The 23,965-nt window shown below is 37.8% G+C and overlaps 1 non-coding gene across 1 annotated transcript; it reads right to left on the reverse strand.

Annotated features, from left to right (window-relative positions):
- Nucleotides 1-22,209: 22,209 nt before the first annotated feature.
- Nucleotides 22,210-22,315, reverse strand: LOC132629529 (small nucleolar RNA R71). Its single transcript, XR_009578300.1, has one exon. It is a non-coding gene; the product is annotated as a small nucleolar RNA R71 (small nucleolar RNA).
- Between the last annotated feature and the right edge of the window lie 1,650 nt (nucleotides 22,316-23,965).

Below are 23,965 nucleotides of genomic sequence, written 5' to 3' on the forward strand. Positions count from 1 at the left end.
CTCTTGGAAGTGTTAACGGTTGGGGTGGTTTGGCAGGAGATATTGGAGAAAAATAATACTACTAGTATTAGCTTTGTTATTATTTAGTTTCTTGTTTGGTAGTGTTTTCAACCTATATATAATCATCAATACTCTCTCCGTCTTAAATTATTTATCATTTTTTTGTTTACACGAAATATTAATTAAGAAAGAAATTTGACTAGCTTTATCCTTATTTATATCTAAATTATAATCTCTCTCCATGAAATGTTTACTCTATTTTATGTGTCATCTCTATTAATGACACAATTCTACTTAGGGTAAAGTGGGAAAAAATAATTAATTGTATCTTAAATTTTAAAGTGGCAAATAATTTGAACAACTATTTTTAGTAACCACGATAAATAATTTGAGACGGAAGAGTACATCCATTAGTTAACACCCTATGCGGGACTATTTTTATACATAGCAAACCATATTATTAACAATACAAGAATCATTTTTTTTATGACATGAAACCCCCCGCCGCTATCCTTCGGGTGCGCAAAAGGTAAAACATGAATAAGCATAATTAAAGACAGAACTACCCTTAATACACTAAACTAAACAGTGAATAAGAAATAATTTTAACATTACTAATATAACTTATTCAGTACTATTTTTATACACTCTTACCAACAACCCCTTAACAGCTACAGTAACACTTGCACAAAGAAGCAGCGGACACTGGGGGAAAATAGAGCAGCAGACACATTTTCTTCTTCAAATTATAGTGAGAATCTGTTTTGCTTTTCAGATTTCACATGGCTTAATTTATCTTGTTTTATTTTTGTTTATTCATTTTATCTTTCTTTATTGTTGGGCTTGTGGCTTATAACAGGGAAGCCCAGAATTTCATTCTGTCTGACCTTAGATGGCTTTTTGTTTCTTTTGTTCTATTTCTACAAAATATTACTCATTTATTCTTTCTAGTGAGATCATACTTCATATTCTTTTATTTTTGCTTGATTTTTAGATTATTTTAGTATGAAATAGTACTATTTTTACTATATAGAAGTGTGGTGAGAGATTTCTTGGTTCCACATGTCAGTTTTTGGTCAAATTTTAATATGTACGCTTTGATCATTATCAAAGATCCAGTTGCTATTATCTAGCATTGGATCTCTAACTTTTCCAAAAGATGCAAGTTTTCCTAGCATTGGGTCTCTGCTTTTTTCGAATGATGCAAGTTTTCCTAGCATTGGATCTCTATTTTTTTCGAAAGATGTGAGTTCGTCCGCCATGGCATTTGTCTTCCGGTAGACATGGCGAACTTAGGGCACTCCGAGCTCTTTAAGCAGGAACCTGCAATCCAACAACATATATGAGTGTTCATCATTTGGAGTAGACAAAAGCTTAATGAGTACCTGTGAATCCGTTTCTACTATAAGTTTTCTTTTGTTTTTTTTTTTTTTTTGGGTGGGGTTGTTGGTGGGGGGGGGGGGGGGTGGATACTGATATGTTTTCTCATCGGGGGATTGGAGAATTTTGATGATACTAAGAGCCCGTTTGGATTGGCTTATAAGTTGCTTATAAGCTGTTTTCAGCATTTTTGAGTGTTTGGCTGGCCAGCTTAAAGTTATTTTGTGCTTAAAATAAGCGGGCAATTCGCAGAATTCCCTTCTTTTGGGGTGGTCTTTAAATTTTGCCCCTCATATTTGAAATCTTTAAATTTTACCCTTCGCTAAATCCCATGGGTTTCAGGTTCGAACCCCCACATAGTCAAAATTTTAAAAAAAAATCGCAAGGCAGAGTTTAAATTTCGCTATGCCCCCATCGGCATACAATTGTGAAGAAATTAGCAAAGTTATGCCGGACCCAGCATACTTATGCCTTATGGGCAGACTTGGCATAAGTATGTCGGTTCCGGCATAACTTTGATAATTCCTTCACAAGTTTATGTCGGATCCAGCATAAAAGTTTGTCCATTAAAAATATGCCCCCATCGGCATAAACTTGTTAAGGAATTATCAAACTTATGCCGATGGGGGCATACTTATGCCTTATGGGCAAATTTTGCCTTGAAGCATATATATGTATTTTTTTTTAACTTTTCAAGGTAAACCTTTACTAATGTCTTAACTAAAAGTGTGCCCATAAAACATAACTAAAAGTATGCCCCATAAGGCGTAAGTTTTCCTTAAGGCATAACTAAAAGTTTGCCTTATAAGGCAAAGTTTAAATTTTATATGCCCCCTCCGGCAGACTTTGCCTTGAGGGGCAGACTTTTAGTTATGCCGGATCCGGCATAACTTTAACTTTTTCTTAAAGATTGTATGCTGGATCCGGCATACACTCCCCCAGTCCTGCCTTGCGAAATTATTTTTTTATTTTATGCCTGAGCGGGGGTTCGAACCCAGAACTTCATGTATTCGCCCATCTTTCCAAGCAAAGGGCAAAATTTAAAGACCACAAATATGAAGGGCAAAATTTAAAGACCACAAATTTAAGGGGCAAAATTTAAAGATCACCCCAAATGAAGGGCAATCCGCGCAAAAAAATGAAAATAAGCTCAAAAAAATAATTGGGCCCATTTGACTTAACTTATCTAAAGCAGCTTATAAACCAAAAAAATAAGTTAGACTATCCAACATTTTTTTTTAGCTTATAAGCTGTTTGCAGCTTATAGGTATAAGCCCATCCAATAAGGCTCTAAGTGAAGATATTCAATGCCTTGAAAGACAATTATGGAGGAGGAATGATTCCATTAGAGTTCCGGAAGAGATTATTATTCCTATTCTTCCAAATGGTCCAAAGAATAAGAAGCATAAAAATAGATATTGGGAAGAGATGGTTTTGGGCAGATGAGGAAAACATGGCCAGTTATTTCGATGGTGTTTGGACAGAAGGCGCATGTGTTGGTGGCAATAATTTATCTCTTGAAGAGAGATTACGAAGCAGGCAACCTGTTAAGGAGAAGAAGCCACATGAAATATTTAAACTTATTAATAGCATGTACCTACTAGACCCAAAAGCAAGAGAAAGAGTTTTTAAGATGTATACTATCAAAAACAACAAGAGACAACAAATATGCGGATTTAGCACTGAAGGAACTTGTAGGATTGCAATTCCAGTAATAGGTATACATTTTTGGTTAATTAAGAAGTTTTAATGTAAGTATTTTGAATGGGTTGAGTAATAAACTAGGGTAATTGAAAGGATAGATGTGAAAAATATCATGTTTCATTGATCAAAATGTTTGCCACTGAAAGGGTGGAATCGTTCATAGTCAATGGACCTTGAATAAGTTCTCTAAGAGTATGGCCCATGCAGATCCAATTATCGGACCAAAGATTATGCTAGCCCCATAATTGATATTCCAATATATTCTTCTATTGAAGATAGACTGGTTCTAGACATGTTTTTCCAAATATAGGAATCAGATGGTTTGTAGCCATATTCGTTGTACCTTGTCTCGTGCTTACTTTTGAGGATCTTAACCTATATAGCAGGGAGCTATTTTTGATGTAACGCCAGCATAGGCTAGATATAAGGGCAGAGTTTTTTCCATGGGTTTTATAGATGCCCAGGCCCCGTGCTTGTTTGGGAAGAGTGACAGTGTCCTAGTTGGCTAGATGAATTATTCTTATTTTTTCGCAGTGGTTCTCCAAAGAAAGTTTCTCTGGATCCGATCGTTTTGATTTCTAGAATATTCTGGCAACATGTTGATTTGCATTGCATAATTAGGAATTGTTGCAAGGACGGAATTGACCAGCGCAGTTCTTCCTACAAGGGGAGAAGTTTTGCTTTCCAACCTTTTAGTCGGTTATTCTTACGATCTAGGATAAGTTGATAAACTTTACTCCTAGGATGACTGTTGGTGGTATGGAGGCCAAGATAGTTACAAATTTTTGAGGGAGATCTAAAATTTCAAAGTAGTAGCAAAATTTGTGTGCAAGATTAGAAGGGACATTTTTTGAAAAAATAATTTAGACTTTAGAAATTTTATTTTTTATGAGGACTTACTACCAAGAAGGTTGAAGATAGAGGTGATAGTGGCAGTATTTGTCATATTAGCTTTACTTAAAGAATAAGGTAATCAACATATAGTAAATGGAGAAAGGGAGGAGATGTTCTTGAGATTTTAATAGGTGACCAGAAACATTGGTCAACTGCCTGGTCAGTAAGTCTAGGAAGAGATTCCATACAAATGATTAACAGACAAGGGATAGGGGTCACCTTGTCTTATACCTCTTGTTGGATTAAAAAATTTAGTGGACTTTCTGTTGATAAGGATGAAATAAAAGAAGAGGAAACGCATTCCATAATGACAACAATTTTATGAGGAAAGTTTAAGTTGACTAAAGAGTACCAAACGAATGGCCATTCAAGTCTGTCAAAGGCTTTTATCATATTACAAATTTTTCCTTTAGCCTTATTGAAAGAATGAACGTCTTCTTGAACAATAATAGCTAGGGGTGTTCATGGTTCGGTTTGGGTCGGTTATTGGTTAAAACCATAACCAAACCAATTTAGTCGGTTTTTAAATGTCTAAAACCATAACCAAACCAAGTAAAATAATAACCACCGGTTTGGTTATTGTCGGTTTGGTTCGGTTTTTCGGTTTATGACTAGCCGTGACAATTCAAATATTCTCTCTCTACATTCTTCAAATTTCTTATGAAGCTTTTTTTTCCTCATGGCCCACAAGGGTGAACTTTGCTGCATATTGAGGGAAAGACACGCTGTTGGCAAATCAGGTGGACCAAACTTGCAACGCAGTTTAGATTCAAAAGAACAAGTCAAACAGAGGTTTCAAAATACAAACAATCCTTATGTTTACGACTTATTAGAGTTGGGCTTGGATTGTTGGACATATTCTTTTAAGACATGGGCCTTAAAATAAGTAGATCAAAATTAAAAGGTATAAAATATCTTTAATTATTTATGAAAAGTTAATATTATACATATAAATAATTATAAATTTTATGTATATAATTATCGGTTTGGTTCGGTTATTTATTCGGTTATTTTTTACTATAACCATAACCAAACCAAATATTATCGATTTTTCAAATTTAAAACCAAACCAAACCAAACTAAACCAAATGTCGGTTATTTTATTCGATTTGGTTAAATTTTCGGTTTGATTTTGGTTTTAACCAAAACTGTGAACAGCCCTAATAATAGCATTATCAGAAGCTTTGCGACCAGAAATAAAGCTGCTTTGAGTAGGACTAATAATTTTGTCCAAAAATAATCTGATAAGATTAACGATAATTTTAGTAATTATTTTATAAATAGTATTGCAGAGTTCTTATAGTGCGGTATTGGGTAATAAGTTCAGGAGTTTTCACCTTCGCAATAAGAGTAATAAAGATTTTATTAATTTCGGGAGGAATGGCAGCTGAGGAAAAGGCATCCATACATGTTTTGATAATAGAAAAGTTATTATCATTCCAAATTTCTAAATAAAAGATCTGGTGCAGACCATCCCGTCCAGGCGCTTTAAGGGGCTTGAAAGAATTTATAGCATTAAAATTTTTAGCGACTCAAAGCGGCCGATTCAGGTGAATGTTGATCATCAATGGTAAGGCAATTAGGGGCTTTGGCAATAAATTCCTTACGACTAGTTTCAAGGACTGGTGTAAATTTGATGGAAGTGGTTAGCGATGATATTATGGATCCCCTCACTATCTATCGTTCAATTACCAACAGAATCTTGCAGCCCCAAAATTCTATTGCTTCTTCTACGTTGGATTTTGAAGTTCCTCCGGTGCCATATTTGTAGTAGTTGAGGCAGTGATAAACCGACATAGTATATCTGTGGCAATGATGGCAAGTTTAAGTTCTCCACAGATGTAGTTGAGCTTGTCGTATTTGCAGCAGCGATACTCCTAGTTTGACCAGTTCCTGTGTCTGATTTGAGTGAAGAGTCGCCATATTTTGGTAGCTCTGAATCATTTCTGGGACGGATACCATCGGAGGGTAAGAAGTCATGGATTTTGTACTAAGTTGTGACCTTTCCAAAAATTTAAAGGGGGCAGAATACTTGATTGAGTCAATTGGTTTCCTTGAAAGGGTAGTACTTTATCAGATAAAGTGGATTTGATTCGAATACTTGTAAGGGCTTCATGTTCGTCGAAGGTTGTGGAGAGGAGATTGGTGATTTTGGTTCTGGCAGAATCGTCGAAATCTTAGAGTGGGGTGGACGACAATCTTTTTGGTAGTTTGTGAGTGATTTGAGGAACTACTCATAGTATTATGGTGAAGCTCCAAAAGAGCAGCAAGGTGCATAGTTTTATATTAAAGAGGTTTCTTCCTTTTCTTTTTTCCAAATGATGTGATATTGCTAGAAGTAGGAGTGGTAAAGCTTATTTAAGAGGTTTCTTCCTTTTTTTCCAGATGATGTGATATTGCTAGAAGTAGGAGCAATAAAGCTAAAACTAGGCTGAAGTACAATAATATTTTTCTTAAGATCTATAATTGGAGATATTACCAGAAGAGAAGAGCCACACTCATTTAATTCTGAAATAATATTTTGGACCGCACCTTTGGAGGTAGACCGAGTGTAGATGAAGTAATATTGGTAATAGACTATATGGGAAAAAATTTATTCTATTTAGATACGTAGGGAGTGGATTTTGCACTAAGGTATACATTTTGTGAAGTACAAAAGGAATAAGTGGTAAAAGGTAGATTTCTTTGCAAGGATTTTGGAGATAAAATAGGATGAATAGGTGAATGTACTCGTAAAGAAAGTATGAAATTTTCTAGAGAGGAAGAAGTGTGTGATGTAGAAGCCATACTCACAGGAGTTGTAGGGGTGTACATGGTCCTTGTTTAAGCAATGTGAGGGGATGTCTATTTTATCCTTGTTTGAGCAATCTGATAAATATCTTTATTATTAACCTTTTTAGTTTGTACTTCATGGCTAATAGGGATGTTGATGTTGATGTTGACCTTAGGAAGAGTTTCTTTGAAATTATTGCCCTTTCTGTTGATTCTTTTCTACTGTAGTCCAAGTTTTTTTCTTTACTATCCAAGTTTTTTTCTTTACTTTTTTCATTTTATTTTTGCTTTTAATCTTCTTCTTCTTCTCTTTTATTTTTTCTTGTTCATTTTCTTATTTTCCATTTTTTGTTGTCGCAAGATCAGATGAAGTTGATGGCATGTTCAGATCATTTCTTGAACCTTTGGTGCAATAATGAAGAGTGTGGTTTATGCATCATAATTGATAAAGAGGAGTTGAATTTTCATATTGAATTTTTTGGAGAATGTGTTACAATAAGAATATCAATTAGTAGCATTTTCCCTAGTTGTGCCATGATGCACAACTTGGCGTACTGGCCTTTGCACGTTGTTATAGTACAACTATCAACTTTAAGAACTGAACCAACATGACTGTCAATTTTTTTGAAAATATCAAGATCGTAGTAATCAGTGTTATCCATATAATAGCATAAGGGATTATCTCTTGAGCAGGGTCAAATTTCGGTTCCTACTTACAAATAGAAAGGTATTTGGAACCTATGAACCAAGGGTCTTTGATGGAGTAATTTTCGTAGTTTTCTGAATTGGTCAGCTTAAACAAGTAACAGTCTTCTCTGAGATCTATCAAGTTTAAAGTCTTTATTAAGGTGTCAAAGGACTTTTAGTGGGTTTCTGAGGTAGTGGTAGCCTAGGCATTTGCCAATGAGTTTTATGATAACTGCTTGCTTCCAAGGGGCATATAATCTGATTTTTCTATAGCGAATCTGGATATGAAATACAGGTGGTTGAGGATATTTTCGTGTTCATCTTCTAGCTTGAGAAGGTTAAAGGCATGTTGGATACATTCTATAATAGTAAAGGGGTTGTCGATTAAAAGCTTATCTAGGAAACTTACTTTTACAGTTGTCTCTGTCGCAATGGTTGATTATTTAGGCTTGTAGTACTTTTACAATTGTCTCTGTCGCAGTGGTTGATTATTTAGGCTTGTAGGTACTTCTTGTCAAAAGATCTTCCTTCTGCTCATTCATTTCTTCGTCAGATGTTCCCATGTGGGGAGTTAAATTCAGTGGTTAAAATTGGTTAGATGTGGACAAAGGCACTATTTTCTCTCTCTAGAAAGAAGAGAGAAGACAATTTTTTTGTAACTTCATCTCTTGATCATTTTGTTTATCAACTTTTGTGTGTGTGTGTATTAAGAATTTACGTGGCCTTTAGCCTATTACCACCGCATAGAGGTTCTTCTGTAGACTTTCTCTTTCCTTTCCTTTTCATTTTGTTCTTTTTGGATTCCTCTTCCAACTTATAGATTAGTTACTAGGAAAAATAAACTAAAAGTGACAAAAAAGTTTACTAATTAGAAATGGTGACAAGTTTGACCAGCCAAGGTCAAATTTGTCTTAAAAATGTGATTAAGTCAAAATGTGATTGAATTATAATTTTTAAAACTTATTTGTCACGACTCATTTAGCCTATGCCGTGCAGGCACTTACCTTCCCACCTCGGTAAGCGAACTCTTATCCCAACAATGGACTAATACATAAATTAAAGAAAGCTAAGTAGCGGAAATAACAGATATGTAAGTCTCACGATATATATAGATAGATAGTAGTAAAAAGTGCTATGATGCCCCAGTGCGGAGGTGTGAGAGGTTGGCCATGGATGGTTTCAGACGAGGTAGGGGTAGGCCAAAGAAGTATTGGGGAGAGGTAATTAGACACGACATGGCGCAGTTACAGCTTACCGAGGACATGACCTTAGATAGGAGGGTTTGGAGGACCCATATTAGGGTAGAAGGCTAGTAGATAGTCTCATTACCCTGCCTTATTAATAGTCGCATTATCGTAGTATAATTTCTTGTGCTCTAATTTATGCTATTATGCTATTATCTGTTATTTCCTGTGCTTTGATTATTCTATGTTATCTGTGTCGCTTGCGTTACTTCATTTCCATATCGCTTTGAATCTCTTAGCCGTATCTGACCTCTTGTTATGTTTTTATTGAGTCGAGGGTCTCTCGGAAACAGCCATCCTACCTTGGTAGGAGTAAGGTCTGCGTACACTCTACCCTCCCCAGACCCCACGTTGTGGGATTTCACTGGGTTGTTGTTGTTGTTGTATAGTAGTAAAAAGTGCGGAAGACAGTAAATACCCCAGTGTCTAGTCTGAATAATACAAAAGCATCTAGGGAGAATAATACAATCTGGAAGTACTAATACATAATGTCTATGTCTTTGAAATAAAGTAAGACATGAAATAGGAGAGTCTTCAAGGTCAGTGGACGCCATGCTCACCCTGCAAAACTCGAGTGGAAGCTAAAGAGTCGATCAGCCACGGGTCGGAGAAGTAGATCTGACCTGGTACTCTGCATTCATAGCAAGTGCGGATCAAGCATCATCGGCCGACTAAGTATAGTTAACACAATTCAGAAGATAAAGCAGATAAACAAGGAATCTAGCAAGTATAAGACAATATAGTCACAACCAGATATCCATCATCGCCTACGTAAAGCATCTAAACCCAAATCTGTCAAGTCCGAATGTATCCAATCCAATCCAATCACTACAATAGAATTATCACGATCCATCATCATAACAGAATCATCACAATCCAATCATCACAACATCTCAATCAAGTCATAATGCAATGCAGTGCAATAATGGTATGAATGCGATGCCGTGCCATGCAAATGAAGTGTACACATGTACTCCGAATGGAAATGTCGACGTCTCGGTAGCACAACCCAGCGTGACTCGCGAAGTCTGAGTGCCACCCGTCTCGGATCTTTGCCCAACAGACAGACGGGACCCTGGCTAATTTCTCACGGAGGGAGTCGCAATGGCACCACCCTGAGGGACCCGCGGAGTCCATGCACTAACAATGATTCCAGAATAACATCGGAATCGGCCATGCAACAACGATGTCGGAATATATCATCGGACATCGGCCATCTCACAGTCACTCAAGTAAAAGAGTCTGTCAAATATCAATTTCACACAATCAACGATTCCGGAATTGAACCTCGGACATCGGCCTTCTCACAATCACTCAAGTAAAAGAGTTCATCAAAATATCAGTTTTATATAAACAACGATTCCAGAATGAATCTTTGGACATCGGCCTTTTCACAATCATTCAAGTAAAAGAGTTCATCAAAATATCAGTTTCGCTCAATCAGCGATAGCGGATCATCACTGGGTATCGGCCATGCATGATAAATATGAGAAAATGCGTGCACTGCATATGTCAATCATCAACAATCAAGTTCAATATCACAAGTACCTCAACGGGGTACGCCAACAATGTATCACATCACAATACCAACGGTGGGTATGCCAACATATATCAATAAGTCAAGTACCAACAGTGGGTACGCCAACAATATATCCGGGTATAAATACCAACATAGTATGTCAATTGATCCAAATCCATACGATAAACAGAAGTCGGTATCTACTAACTACACATGGCATCAAACCAACACAATTGAACAATCAAAGCACACGTAACAGGGTGGCTAGTCCCAACACACCTCAAGGCCCAACCTAAGGCAATATCCATCCCGACTTCATACCCGAAGGTTCACATGCTATCTCCAACATCATAATCTAAATATGTGATTTACTGTACGAAGTCTCACCAAAGGTAAACCATAACCTACCTGGACTGCCGAACCGCAACACCAATAAGTCACTCTTTTGCCTTGCCCTTCCTCTGAAGCTCAGAACCAAAGTAGTCTAAGCATAATCAAATTCTATATTAGAAATCATGAAGAATGATACTAATATTTCTATGATAACAACTAGGTCCATTTTAACCCTAGAAATTGGGGAAACTGTCCCACAAGGGCAAAACGGGAAATTCGCGGGCAAAATACCAAATTAAGTACTAGGAAATCATAACCCGACCCTTAATTGCTGATTTAGCTCAATAATTATCCTAGATTCTGATTTCATGCAAAACCCCCAAATTGGATATAAACTCTAAATCTCCAAATCTGAAATTCAACGTTAAAAGTGGAAGGTCTATGATTAATGAGCCTAGATTAGTCAATATTTAACAAAAAATCACCAATTTATTCATTAGTAATCCTTAGAACCATGTTCTTCCAAACCCTCTTTCAACTCTTACCACCTTGGGTTCATTAAGGGAGAAGAGGGAATCTTAATATGATTATGGTTTAAAGGAAGAATGAAGAAGTGAGTAGGAATTACCTCCAAGATTTTCCTCCAGATATCCCTAAGAGAAGTTTCTTCAAGCTCAATTATCGAAACGGGGTAAAATGAGGGTCTAGGGCTTTTTAACACTTCATTAATATTATTAACTGCCCGTCACCCGCTGAAGCGGTAGCGCCGCCCCAGCGACCACCTGGCCGCTTCAGCGATAATGACTAAAAGTCATTGACTGCTTCAGCGGCAGGGCTACCACTCCAGCGGTGCCGCTGCCGCGGTCTGGTGTCGCTAAAGCGGGCACAAGACACCAGAAACTTAACCCAAGATTTCCTTTCGATCTGATTTTCTGACTAATTCCTGAGGCCATCTGCTCACATACCAGATACATAGTCCGACATAAAGATGCACTACGAACGCACTTGTGGCCTCGAAATTCCCAACGAAGGTCTCGCTAACCGAGTCAACCCCCGATGCCTTAATTCCAAACTTCCATCCCAAGTCCCGAAATGCACCCAAGTGCATTGGAAACCGGATCAAACACACACACTAGTTCTAAACAACCATCAGGACCTCTCGGAATCGACGGAATTCCGAAAAAGGTTTGTTTGCCCAAAAGTCAACTTTGGGTCAACCATTTTTCATTTTAAGCCTATATTTCCACCAAAGTTGCCCGAATTCGGTCTAGGCACCCCGGGAAGCATATCAACGGTCCCCTCGGGTCAAAAGCGAGCTAATCAATGCTCGGTAGCAGGTGAAAATACCGAAAAAACTATAACGACCAAACGGGTCGTTACATCATTAATCTTTTACAAAATACACAAAAGCGCACACACATTATACAAAACCTTCCAACCAACCCCCACGACCCCCACTTCATTATTTAAAAAAAATAGTTCTTCCTCTAGGCGGTAAAGCCACCACCCCTACCAGCGCCACTGCCTTCATCTCGTTTTTCCTCTTCAAAATCAAGAGATTTGTTCTTCCTCGTCGCTGCTGCTGCTCGCTTCTCTCTTTCTCTCTCTCTCTCTCTCTCTCTCTCTCTCTCTCTCTCTCTCTCTCTCTCTCTCTCTATTGTTGTTGTTTCTCTATTCATTCTCAGGTAAATTTTTTCTTTCACTTGGTTCAAAAGTTAGGGTTTTGAAATCAAAGTGTGAAAATAATGATTTTAGTTAGAGAAGATGAAGAAGAACATGAGTTTGTCTTAAATGTTGTTTGTTTTGTTGTTCTGAGTTTGAGAAGTTGTAGTTTGGTGTATTTGTTGTACTTGTTGGGGTTTGTGAGTTTGTAAATAGTATATGTGGTTGTGAAATTATGGTTTTTGGTGTTGTTTTTGTTCTTGTTCTCCTTAGTGTTTCAAAAAAAGGGCTTGCAATTTTGTTGATGTTTTCCAACAAATTAGGTTACCTGGTGCAGCAAATTCAGCAGTTGTTTGACAATTGCAAACATCTGCTGAGGTTGCATGGTTAAAAAAACCCTATTTGGTATATTTTGTTTAAGTTGTGAGTGAGATTTGTGATTGTTGTGTGTTTGTAGTGAAATATAGATGTTTTTGCTATTGTTATTGCTGTCATGGTATGGTTTAGGAAATTTTTTGATTTCATCCAACAGTTGTTGGATAAAATCAAAACAATTGTTGAGGTTTTTGCAACAACTGAAACAGTTTTTGCAGCATATTAACAAGCTATTGTAAAAAATCAAAATAGTTGCTAAGGTGTTGCTACTGTTTTTCATTTCCAACAGTTGTAGAATCTGCTGCAGCAAGTAATAAGTTGTTACAACAACTTCATATTTTGTTGCAACAGATTCTTAATCTGTTGCAATAACTGATTACTTGTTGCAGCGGATTCTTTTTCCCTTTTTACTTTGTATGTTGCACTAATCACTTAAAACTGTTTTTTTTATCTCCTGTGTCTAGATAAAATGGATCCAGTTAAAAGAAAATGAGAGAAATCAACTGAGGGAGAAAGTAAAGAGCCAAGGTACAAACACCATTAGATGAACTTGTGAGTGCTATGGGTGAATCAACAAATGTAGAGGAAAGAGTTAGTGAAACTGGGCTTCAGAAAGAGAGGAAACCCACGAAACCTCTCAAGTTGAAGTTTCTGTTGGGCATGAAGAAAAAAGATATAAAAATGCACAAAGTGTAGGACAACAAGAAGATAAAGAAAATAAGGAGATGATGAAGTGGACAAAGATGAAGAAACTAGAGAAGAAACTGAAAAAGATAATGAAAAATCTGTTGAAGGAGATAAGGAAAGAGATGAAGAAGATGAAGAAACTGAAAAGGGTAATGAAGAAGACGAAGAAAAAACTATAGATCACATGTCGACGACCTTGGCCGAGTTAAGAAAAAAGAGGAAACATAATGTGGATGCCAATATTAGTGAGTCTTCTAGTATTGGCATAGATCCCAATAGACCTTCCATTGACGAGGTCGTCAAGAGTTTTAGCATTGAAAAGTATGGCGTGAGGATGCCGCTAAATGAAAATAATGATCTGTCCAGTGATATTGTGGTCAAATCAAGCATAGGCAAGGGCTCTGACAAATTTAGAGGCATTCTTCGGTAGCAGGGGTTGGAGAATTTCTCTAGGGCTAGCTGCTTTGGGCTCTATTAAGATTTGCCTGAAGAAATCGATGTGCGGTTTCAAATGACAATGGTGTCTGGGCTTTTAAAGTGTAGGATTATTTATGATAGAAAGGACGAGGTTTGGATTAATTACTATGGCATGCCGGTTTGCTTTTGCATGAAGGAGGTTGCCATAGTTACTGGATTGAGATGTCATTCTTGTAAGCCTCTTCCTACTGTTGTATTAACCAAGCCAGCCAAGAAAGCAAAGGATTCCAAAGCTAAGAATGATGTCTCTTTGATAGATTTAGTGGGGAAGAGCTACAAAGAGAAGAAATTATTGGAAGATTTGGAGTCCAAAACTTTCTCAAAAAAGCACAAGGAGGCGTTGTGCTTAGTTTGGTCTGTGCACGGTGTTCTTTGGGCAAAAGACATAAACAATAACATACCGCTTGGATTGATTAAACTTACGGAGGATTATGATACCTTCAACAACTATTCCTGGAGTCTTAAAAGCTTTTGGTTGACTATTAAATATTTGTTGAGAGAATTGAAGCCAACGGGGAAGACGGTCAACCTATATGCTTCCCTTGGGCTTTCATGGTAAACTTTCTTTTTGTTATTGTATTTCAATCACTATTTTGATTTTTGATGGCATCGTTTTTTCTAGACTTGGGCATTTGAAGCCATTCCTCACCTCCGGCATTAAGTCAAGGAATACTCTGAAGAAATTACCTTTCCAAGAATTCTTAAATGGTTGACTGCTAAAAACAACACAAAATTGAGTGTTGACATTTTCAACCCCCCTAAGGAAGCTGTAAGCATTAGAACACATTCATATAGAATAAACTTAACTTCTATAAGCTTAAATATTTTACAACAGATAACTAATTGTTACAACAGCTTTTGTAATCTACCGCAACAAAACATGCATCTGTTGCAATAAGTTTTGAATCTATTAGACATTGTCCAACAAGTTACCCAATAGATGAATCTGTTGTAACATGCAACTACTTTTTACAATAGATGAGTAACCTGCTACAACAAGTTACCCATCTGTTGGAAAATGTCTAACAGATGAGAAACCTGTTGCAACAAGTTACCTATCTGTTGGAAAATGTCCAACAAGTATCACACTTGTTGCAATATATCACTTTATTTGCTAATCTGATAACTTCTGAATTTGTTACAGTAAGTTTTTATAATAAGTACAATAATTTGTTGCAACAAGTTACTAATCTTTTGGAAAATATCTAATAGATGAGTAACCTGCTGCAATAAGTTACCCATCTGTTGGAAAATGTCCAATAGATGAGAAACTTGTTGCAACAAGTTACCCATCTGTTGGAAAATGTCCAACAAGTATCACACCTGTTGCAACAGATCACTTTATTTGCTAATCTGATAACTTCTGAATCTGTTACAGTAAGTTTTTACAACAGGTACAATAATATGTTGCAACAAGTTACTAATTTGTTAGACAATATCCAATAGATGAGTAACCTGCTGCAACAAGTTACCCGTCTGTTGAAAAATGTCCAACAGATGAGAAACCTGCTGCAACAAGTTACCCATCTGTTGGAAAATGTCCAACAAGTATCACACATGTTGAAACATATCACTTTATTTGCTAATCTGATAACTTTTGAATTTGTTACAGTAAGTTTTTATAACAAGTACAATAATCTGTTGCAACAAGTTACTAATCTGTTAGACAATATCCAATAGATGAGTAACCTACTGCAACAAGTTACCCATCTGTTGGACAATGTCCAACAGATGTGTAACCTATTGCAACAACCTCTGAGTTGATAACTTCTTTTAAATAGGATTTTCTTTTCATGATTTAGTATCATTTTGATATATCTACTTTCTTGTTGTAGGTTGTGCACCCATGGCTTGTCCCGACAATACGAGACTTGGAGATGCCATGCCTTATCACTTTGGTGCACATAGAATCTGTGCCTGACAGATTGATTGATGGGTTCAAAAGGGAATTGGCTGGAGTGGCAGCCATCACAAGGGAATAAACTGGGGTTGATGATGTTGTTGCTGGTGGTGGTGGTGGTGGTCTTGTTGCTGGTGGTGCTGTTGTTGTTAATGCTGTTGGTGGTGTTATTGCTGGTGGTGATATTGGTGTTGATGTTGTTGGTGATGTTGTTCAACCTGTTGATGTTGTTGGTGGTGTTGTTCAACCTGTTGATACTGTTGGTGGTGTTATTCAACCTGTTGATACTGTTGGTGGTGGTGGTGGTGGTGTTGGTGGTGGTGATGATGTCCCAGCAAGTATTGCTGCGGAAAAATTAAAAGATAATGATGTTGATATTGGTGGATTTACTCCAGTTGCTGGATTTAGTGGTGTTGGAGAATTTGGTGGTAATTTTAGTGGTGGTGGATTGAATGATAGAAGATTTACTGATGTTGGTCCCGGTACCTCTAAGGTGCCCTCATGTGCTTGTGAATGCACCACTCGCAAGGAGAAAATGGATAATTTAGTTAGAAAGTGTCACGACCCAGCTAGGGGCCGTGACGGGTACCCGGGGCTAACCACCGAGCACCACTCGTTCTACTACGCATTATACTCATCCGACATTTCTTTATCAATTTATGCTTAGGATATAAGAAAATCATCCTTTCATTTGGGAACATAAAAACACTCTTTTATATACATAAGCCATTAGGCTATCAAAATAATAGATGTATACATATACATAACGGTAACCTCGTGAAACCACATAACCCACACTGTGTATCTACGAGCCTCTACTGTAGTACTAGACATGTAGACGGGACAGGACCCGTCGTGCCCAACATATACAAATACACACAAAAGAATAATCAAGCACCTCCGGAACAAAGGAGTGCTTTCAATCAGCTAACTACTCCTACGAGTCTGGCTCAAGCTCGCCTCCCTGTCTACCTGTGGGCATGAACACAGTGTCCAAAGAAAACGGACATCAGTACGAACATTGTACTGAGTATGTAAGACAAGAGTGAAATAAACATAATAGAAGGATCGTGAGCCATAAGAGAAAGATACAACCTACAAGAGTGTCATAAGCAAATTCATTTTGTACATATATCACATTTTACATCATCATGGTATATATGTCATCACATCATATGTCTCGTCATATCACAATCCCCATCGTTAACCCGCGTCCGGGTAACCATCATATGCCGCCCACTAGTGGTGATCATGCCCGGCCCTCTAGGCTCGGTGTAACATCGCAGCCCGCCTTAGCGGTGACATGCCCGGCCATCTAGGCACAGTGGAATCATATGCAGCCCGCCTTAGCGGTGACATGCCCGGTCATTCTGGCGCGGTGGAGTCATATAATCACATAATCAATCATAACCCATCACTATTACACATCTCATGAACGTATCATAATCTTATCATAGCTCGACAACTTCCATACATAACATAGGCATATTATAAGCTACCACTATTCATTATCTTATGGACATATCATGACTTAGCATTATTTCACATTCATCGTTAGAAGCATACATTAGGCTTTGAAGACAACCATAACTACGTCGGGGTGACGTAAGGTCGTAAACCCCTGATCATATTATGAGCATTTATGAGCATTCTATCTCACCTTGAAGGAAATAGTGCATAAATTGAGTGTTAACAATAATGACATCATTAACGTTATAGTATCATCACATCATGAACTATCGGATCGCTATACTCTAGCTCATCATCATCATTATCATGCTCGAATGTAGTTTAGTATATTTAAGGACTCATAAGTTCCATCGTATAGGAGGATCATGGAAAGCTTGAAAGATTCATGCCTTTGAAGGAAGGGATAAGCCTTACATACCTTTGACGTTTAACTAAGCTAGCGCTTGCTTGTTCTCCTTCGATATCACGTTTCTACCTTCAAGAGAGAATTCGCACTACGTTAGTTAATCGACTATAAGAACGCGTTAGTAATTCTAGGGAAAATTGGGCAGCGCTTCCTTTATTTATACTACTTTTCTCATATTCTATATCAACTCCCAAACGCTCACAATAACATTCACAATACTGCAATCAACAATCATCATTTATATACATTGACCACAATCCACCATTTCTCTTTCATTTCTCCACATTTATGGTTATAGCTTACTATCGTGTTTCCTCGTGCATATTACTTATTTCATGTTCTAAATGTCATTCATAACATTTTTATAGTCACAACTTATCAATGATCATGGCTCAATCCACCCCTTTACTCAACAATGCTACTATTCACACTTTCATGACCCGTTTCTTACATCCTTCTATAATTCAAGTGTTTCAACTCTTCCATAGCCTAAATAACATGTAAATACGATAAAACTTACCTTATATGTTGTAGGAACAAGCCTTGAGTGGTATTGTTCTTCTTGCACCCAAAACCCTAGTTTACTTCTCTTGAAATTCCTTAACCTGGATGAGCTTTGATGAGTTTCATACACTTGATTCACTTGGGTTCTTGATATTGATCCTTGATTTCCTTTGTTTTCTTGTAGATGAAGAGTGGTGAATATTCTAGAGGTTTCTAGAGAGAAGTATCGTGGAAATGAAATGAATTAATGAGCTTGGGTCTCCTTTTTAATAACTTAAAATCTGATCCGGAATGAATAGTAGTTGAAGTGCACAGTGGTCGTAAACCCAGTTTACGGTCCGTATTCTAGTTTACGGGCCCTATTTCGTGGTCGTATTTAAGCATAACAGAACCAGAAAGGTCTGCTGGAGGTCATGGTGATTTACGGGCCGTATTTCAATTTATGGTTTGTATTCCAAGTCGTATTTAACCATTGAACATTTGGCAGAAAGTTGAAGTTTTGTAAGTTGAAATACGACATGGTAGTTTACGGGCCGTATACCACTTTACGGTCCGTATTTCATTTTACGACCGAGTGGGCCAAAATGCTAATCTGCAACTTTTCACATTTTCAAAACCTATGATTAGTCATTGTGGGGCATAACCTATCTCTTATTGCAATTGCCTTTGAAATCTTACTTAGGGTCGTCAAACGTCATCCCTTCTTATTAAAACATCCTATACCCGTATTCTTCGTTAGTCGATTCGTTGTACGTTCACGGGGAAATTTCCGAGGTGTAACACAAAGGTTGAGGAGTTGGTGCAGGCACAAGAAGCAACAAACACTTCTATCCAGAGTTTGATATCCAAGAGGGATATCAATCCATAAAAGAACCTTTCCTCACCCTATACTCCTATTCATGTTCGGAGGGGCAAAGCAATTGCCAAGGCACTTGCATCAGTTAGATCAAGGAAACCTGCTGGTACTCCCAGTAATTCAATTGAGACTTCTCTTCCTGATGTTGAGCCAAAAGTGCTAAAGAAGATGGACATTTTCAAGCCTGTAAATGCCCAAAGAAAGAAAAAGCTTGACACTGTGCTCAAAGCCAAAAAGAGTGGAAAAATAATGTACTCAGTGCATGAATTTGGGGTCCTTGACTTCAAGGTTGTGACAAGCATGGATATTTGGCGGGAGGATTGGGTAAGTTTCAACACTTGTATATATCTATCTAATTCAGTATATTGTTGCAATAAGTCCTTTATTTTGTTAAATCCTTTGCAGCAAGTTAACTAGCTATTGCAACAGGTCCTTTATTTTGTTGAATATGTTACAGCTAGTTACATAGTTGTTGCAACAAGTCCTTTATTTTTTTGCAATAATCTACTTATTTGTTACAACAAGTAACTAACTGTTTTACTACTTTTACTTTAGCATGTAGATGAGGTCCTGCTTCTAATGCGTATGAGGCAAATCAATTTCCCTGAGTACTATGATTCCATTGACATAATCCTGCACCTCAACTTTTACAATAACATTCTCAAGAGGTACACAAATTTGACAAATGAGAGGACAGTTCCGAATGTCATGCCTTTGGAGGTTAGACTTGCTAAATTTCGGTGGGATGATAAAGTGGTCAATTATTGTAGAGGTATTAGACACTACTCGGGTAGCTGTTCGTAGGCTGGTGCAAAGAGAGTTTTAACAGTGATGAATATTAATGTCATACATTTTGTCACTCTCGAGTTCAAGATTGAAGAGTGAGTGATAAATGTTTATGACTGCAACGTTCCTGTCTACCTAGATGATGCTTTCTTTTGTTACATGTAGCCCGTATTGGAATTGTGGCCTAAGTTACTAAAACAGAGTGGTATGTTCGCACACTTGCCTGCAAAGTTACTCAATAAACCGTGGGAATTCTATAGGAGCAAGAATTTCCCCCGCAATGACACTAGTAGGGCATGTGGTTCGTGGTCACTTGCTTTTATAGAGGCTTTGCTTACTGGCACAACTGGGACAAAGCCCGAAAGTCTAATCAGCTACAACTCTGTGGGGAGGATGCAATGGAGATGGGCCTTAGGTGTCATTGAAAAGGTCTTGGAGCCCTTAGATGGGCTGATAAACAATTTATTTAATTTGTATTTTTTGGGGCCCAAATGTGGCCTGTTGAACAATTTATTTTAGCTTTCTACTTTATGTCATCTTTGTCATACCTCAACCTTGGTGAGTGATGTGCCGTGAAATTATGGCACATTCGATACTTTTTGGCTATAAGTTTTACTTGTTTTTAAGCAAGTTTTGGTCTTTTTGATGTGTTTGTGACATGTTGCAGATGTGTAACGTATTTTGGGAGCAAGTCATGTAAATGGAGTAAAAATTTGTGCAAAGGAGAGAAAACTAATTGCAGCCGGATCTTACGGAGGAACATACGGACCGTATAAAATTCACGGTCTGTAAAATCCAGCATAGAAGCTTAACAGAAAGGAGGAAAACTTGAATTAGAAGTCCGAGAAGAAGTATGGACCGTATAATATTTACGGTCCGTAAAACGTACCGTATATTGGTTCCAGAAGAATTTGAAAGAGAAAAGAATTCACGGGCAAGTTATACGGACCGTATAATAGCTACGGTCCGTAAAAGTTGATCGTGCATTTGACAACTGGAGAGAATTCACGGAAGATTGGCACTAATTCTACGGACCGTATAAAATGGACGGTCCGTACATTTTTCCATCGAGGACAATTTTGTAAATCCTATTTTTGCACGGTTTGACTCTTATAAATACCTGATTTTAGGTCTCTTGTAAACATATGACTACAGAACTCAGTTTTTACTTTCCCTAGCATTGGTTACTCATAATTTTGAATTCTTTTGGAGATTACAAACAATTGCAAGTAATTTCTCAAGTCCAAGTAATCAATTGTGAGCATTATGATTTCCATTATTTCCTATTGTTCTTCTTCTTCTATGAGTAGCTAAATTCCTTTACTAGAGTTGTGAACTCAATGATGGGTGTTTTGTGGTTGGGTTTTGTGAATGATATACACATAATGGATTATTAGGGTTTAGTTATTCTTCATTCTTCATTCATAATTAATGGTTGCAAACATTGATTAAAGCCATAAACCTTAATTTATTTGGAAAAATAATTAGGGTTGGTAAGAATAACTAACAAGGACTTGAAGCTTTAAACTTTGTTTAATAAATTCAATTAGGAATAAGAAGAATTTACTTGGCATGATTAATCGTTCTTCATGGTTACTTTCTTATATTTGGGAAAATCATAGAAAGACATAATCTTTATTTATTGGGAAATAGTAGAGATTCACATAGAAATTAAGTGCATTCATATAATGATCCATTATAAGTATATTATGATCAATACCCATGATCATACACCCTATCTAGCGGGGACACAACCTTAGTTTCTTTTTTACCATAAATTTCCACCAAAGCGATAGTTAGCAACTAGTTATAGAAAAAACCAATTTTTACCAAAATCATCGGATTAAGACATTAGACCTAGAACTTAGCATCTACGACTTTAGTAACCTTTTCAGACCATATTCCCTGTGGGATTCGACCCCATCCTTGTTGGGTTACTATATTTGACAACGTCCGCGTTATACCATTAATAGGTGTAATTTGAGTGTATCAAATTTTGGCGCCGTTGCCGGGGAATACGGTTTTGAAATTACTAAATAGTGTTTGCTTTGATTGAAGTCTTTTGCTTATTCCATCACACCTTGTTTGCTACTCTGTGTAAACCAGGTGAACATGAATCAGAATCAGCAAAATCAACGTGCTGGTAACTAGGGGAATCGGTTGAACAATCAGGCGAATGAATCTGATGATGAGAATATTTTCGCTGATCTTGTTCCAGAGGAGGACTATGCATCTGCTATTGTTCAGCCTCGAGTTGGAGCTGCTACTGTGAAAATTGACTCTTCTCTATACCAGCTGTTGAAGCTTGAGGGGTACTTTCGAAACTCTACCGAGAATGACCCTCACGTCATTTGCAGAATTTTGTGGATGTGTGTCCTAATCACATCCAGAACAATGTTCCACAAGATGCTATTCGGTTGAGGTTATTCAAATATTCCTTAGCTGGAGAAGCAAGAACATGGTTCGAGAAACTGCCCAGAAATTCCATTACTTCGTGGGCAGAGATGGTGACTGCTTTTCTTACAAAGTGGTACCCCCCTAGCAAGAAGGCTGAAATTCGTGACAAGATTTATGAGTTTAAGCAGCGACCGGGGGAACAATTATATGAAGCCTGGGAGAGATTCAAGGAATATTTGCAGAAGAGCCCGAATCATGGTTTTTCGGAAAATATATTGATGGAGAAGTTCTACCGAGGGTTAGATCCAGTAACACAATCAGTAGCTAACAATGCAGCTGATGGTTGTTTTATGAACAAGACCTTCCGACGAGTGACCACCATACTCAACAAGCTGACAACTCATAATCAGGCTTGGCACTCAAACAGTGCTGATGTGGTACCGTATGGTAGTGCTGTGATCCAGAATATAGTGAAGGAGAATCAAGACACCTAGCAAATATTGGTAGAACTTGCAACAAAAATTTCCTTACTGACGAAGAAGTTTGATGAATCTCAAATCAAGAAGGTAAATGTTTGTGAGGATGATACAATTTTGCCAAAAGGGATGTACCATGCTCAAGATGGTCCGTTCCTTGATGGGCCACCTATGCAGGTTGAGGAAGCAAATTTTGTTAATAACTCTCAAGGGGGTTATCAAAGACAGAATTACCATGGTGGCTATCAGAATCAGAATCAATGGAGACCTCAACAAGGTCAAGGTGCTTACAACAACTCTGGGAACTACAACAATAATTATGGTGGTGCGAACCAAGGGAGCTACAACAATAGCAACAACTTTGGGAACAAGAGTTCCAATCCTTATATACCACCAAAAGGGTAGTCAATAGAGAAGGGTAGTTCGAAGGTTTAAGCAATGCTTGAGAAGATTCTAGCAAATCAATCTAAGTCTGAAAGGACTTTATCTGGGCTGACAGAAACAGTGGGTTCCCATACAACGGCTATTCAGAAGCTTGAGTCGCAGATGAGGGATATTTCTAGAGAGCAGTACCCTCCTAAAAAGGGAGGACTTCCGAGTGACACTATTCCAAATCCTAAGAATGGGGGAGGCGGTGTAGACCGTGCATTTGCCATCACTACTAGGAGTGGTAAAACACTCCAGGGGGCTGCTGAGAAGGTGATTGATCTTGAGCAAATAGATGAAGAGGATGAGGTGCAGTCTGAAACACCCATTATTGCCAATGAGGTTCCTACTGACAAGAAGGTTGCTGATATTCCAGAGATGGTGAAAGAAGCTGATGACACAAGTAAGCAGGCTGTGAAAGGGGCTCTCCGCCCTTTGACGCAGCTATTCGAATCTAAACCTCCCTTTCCTCAGAGGTTGGTAAAGAAGAAGGAAGATGCTAAGTTTGAGAAGTTTTATGATCAATTGAAGCAGTTATCTCTAAATTTTCCCTTTTTGGAAGCTGTCAAGGAGATGCCCGGTTTTGCGAAATATTTGATGGATCTGCTAAATAAGAAGAAAACGGTATAGAATGAAACCGTGAGTTTGACTCACACTGTGAGTTCCATCATTTCAACTACAACTGTGCAGAAATAGGGAGATCCTGGGGCATTCACCATTTTTTTTTCTATTGGGCACCATGATTTTGCTCGTGCTTTGTGTGATAATGGGGCGAGTATAAATTTGATGCCCCTTGCTATATATAAACAATCCGATTTGGGGATGCCAAGGCCGACTACAATGAGATTGCAGATGGCTGATAGGTCTATTAAAAGACCTGTTGGGGTGGTTGATGATATAATTGTGCGGGTTGGTGATTTTATGTTGCCCGCTGATTTTGTGATTCTTGACTGTGCTGTTGATCGGGACATTCCTATCATTCTGGGGAGACCTTTCCTTGCTACAGGGAG

This window comes from Lycium barbarum, chromosome 2 (assembly GCF_019175385.1).
Source record: "Lycium barbarum isolate Lr01 chromosome 2, ASM1917538v2, whole genome shotgun sequence".
In the NCBI taxonomy this organism is placed as follows: Eukaryota; Viridiplantae; Streptophyta; class Magnoliopsida; order Solanales; family Solanaceae; genus Lycium; species Lycium barbarum.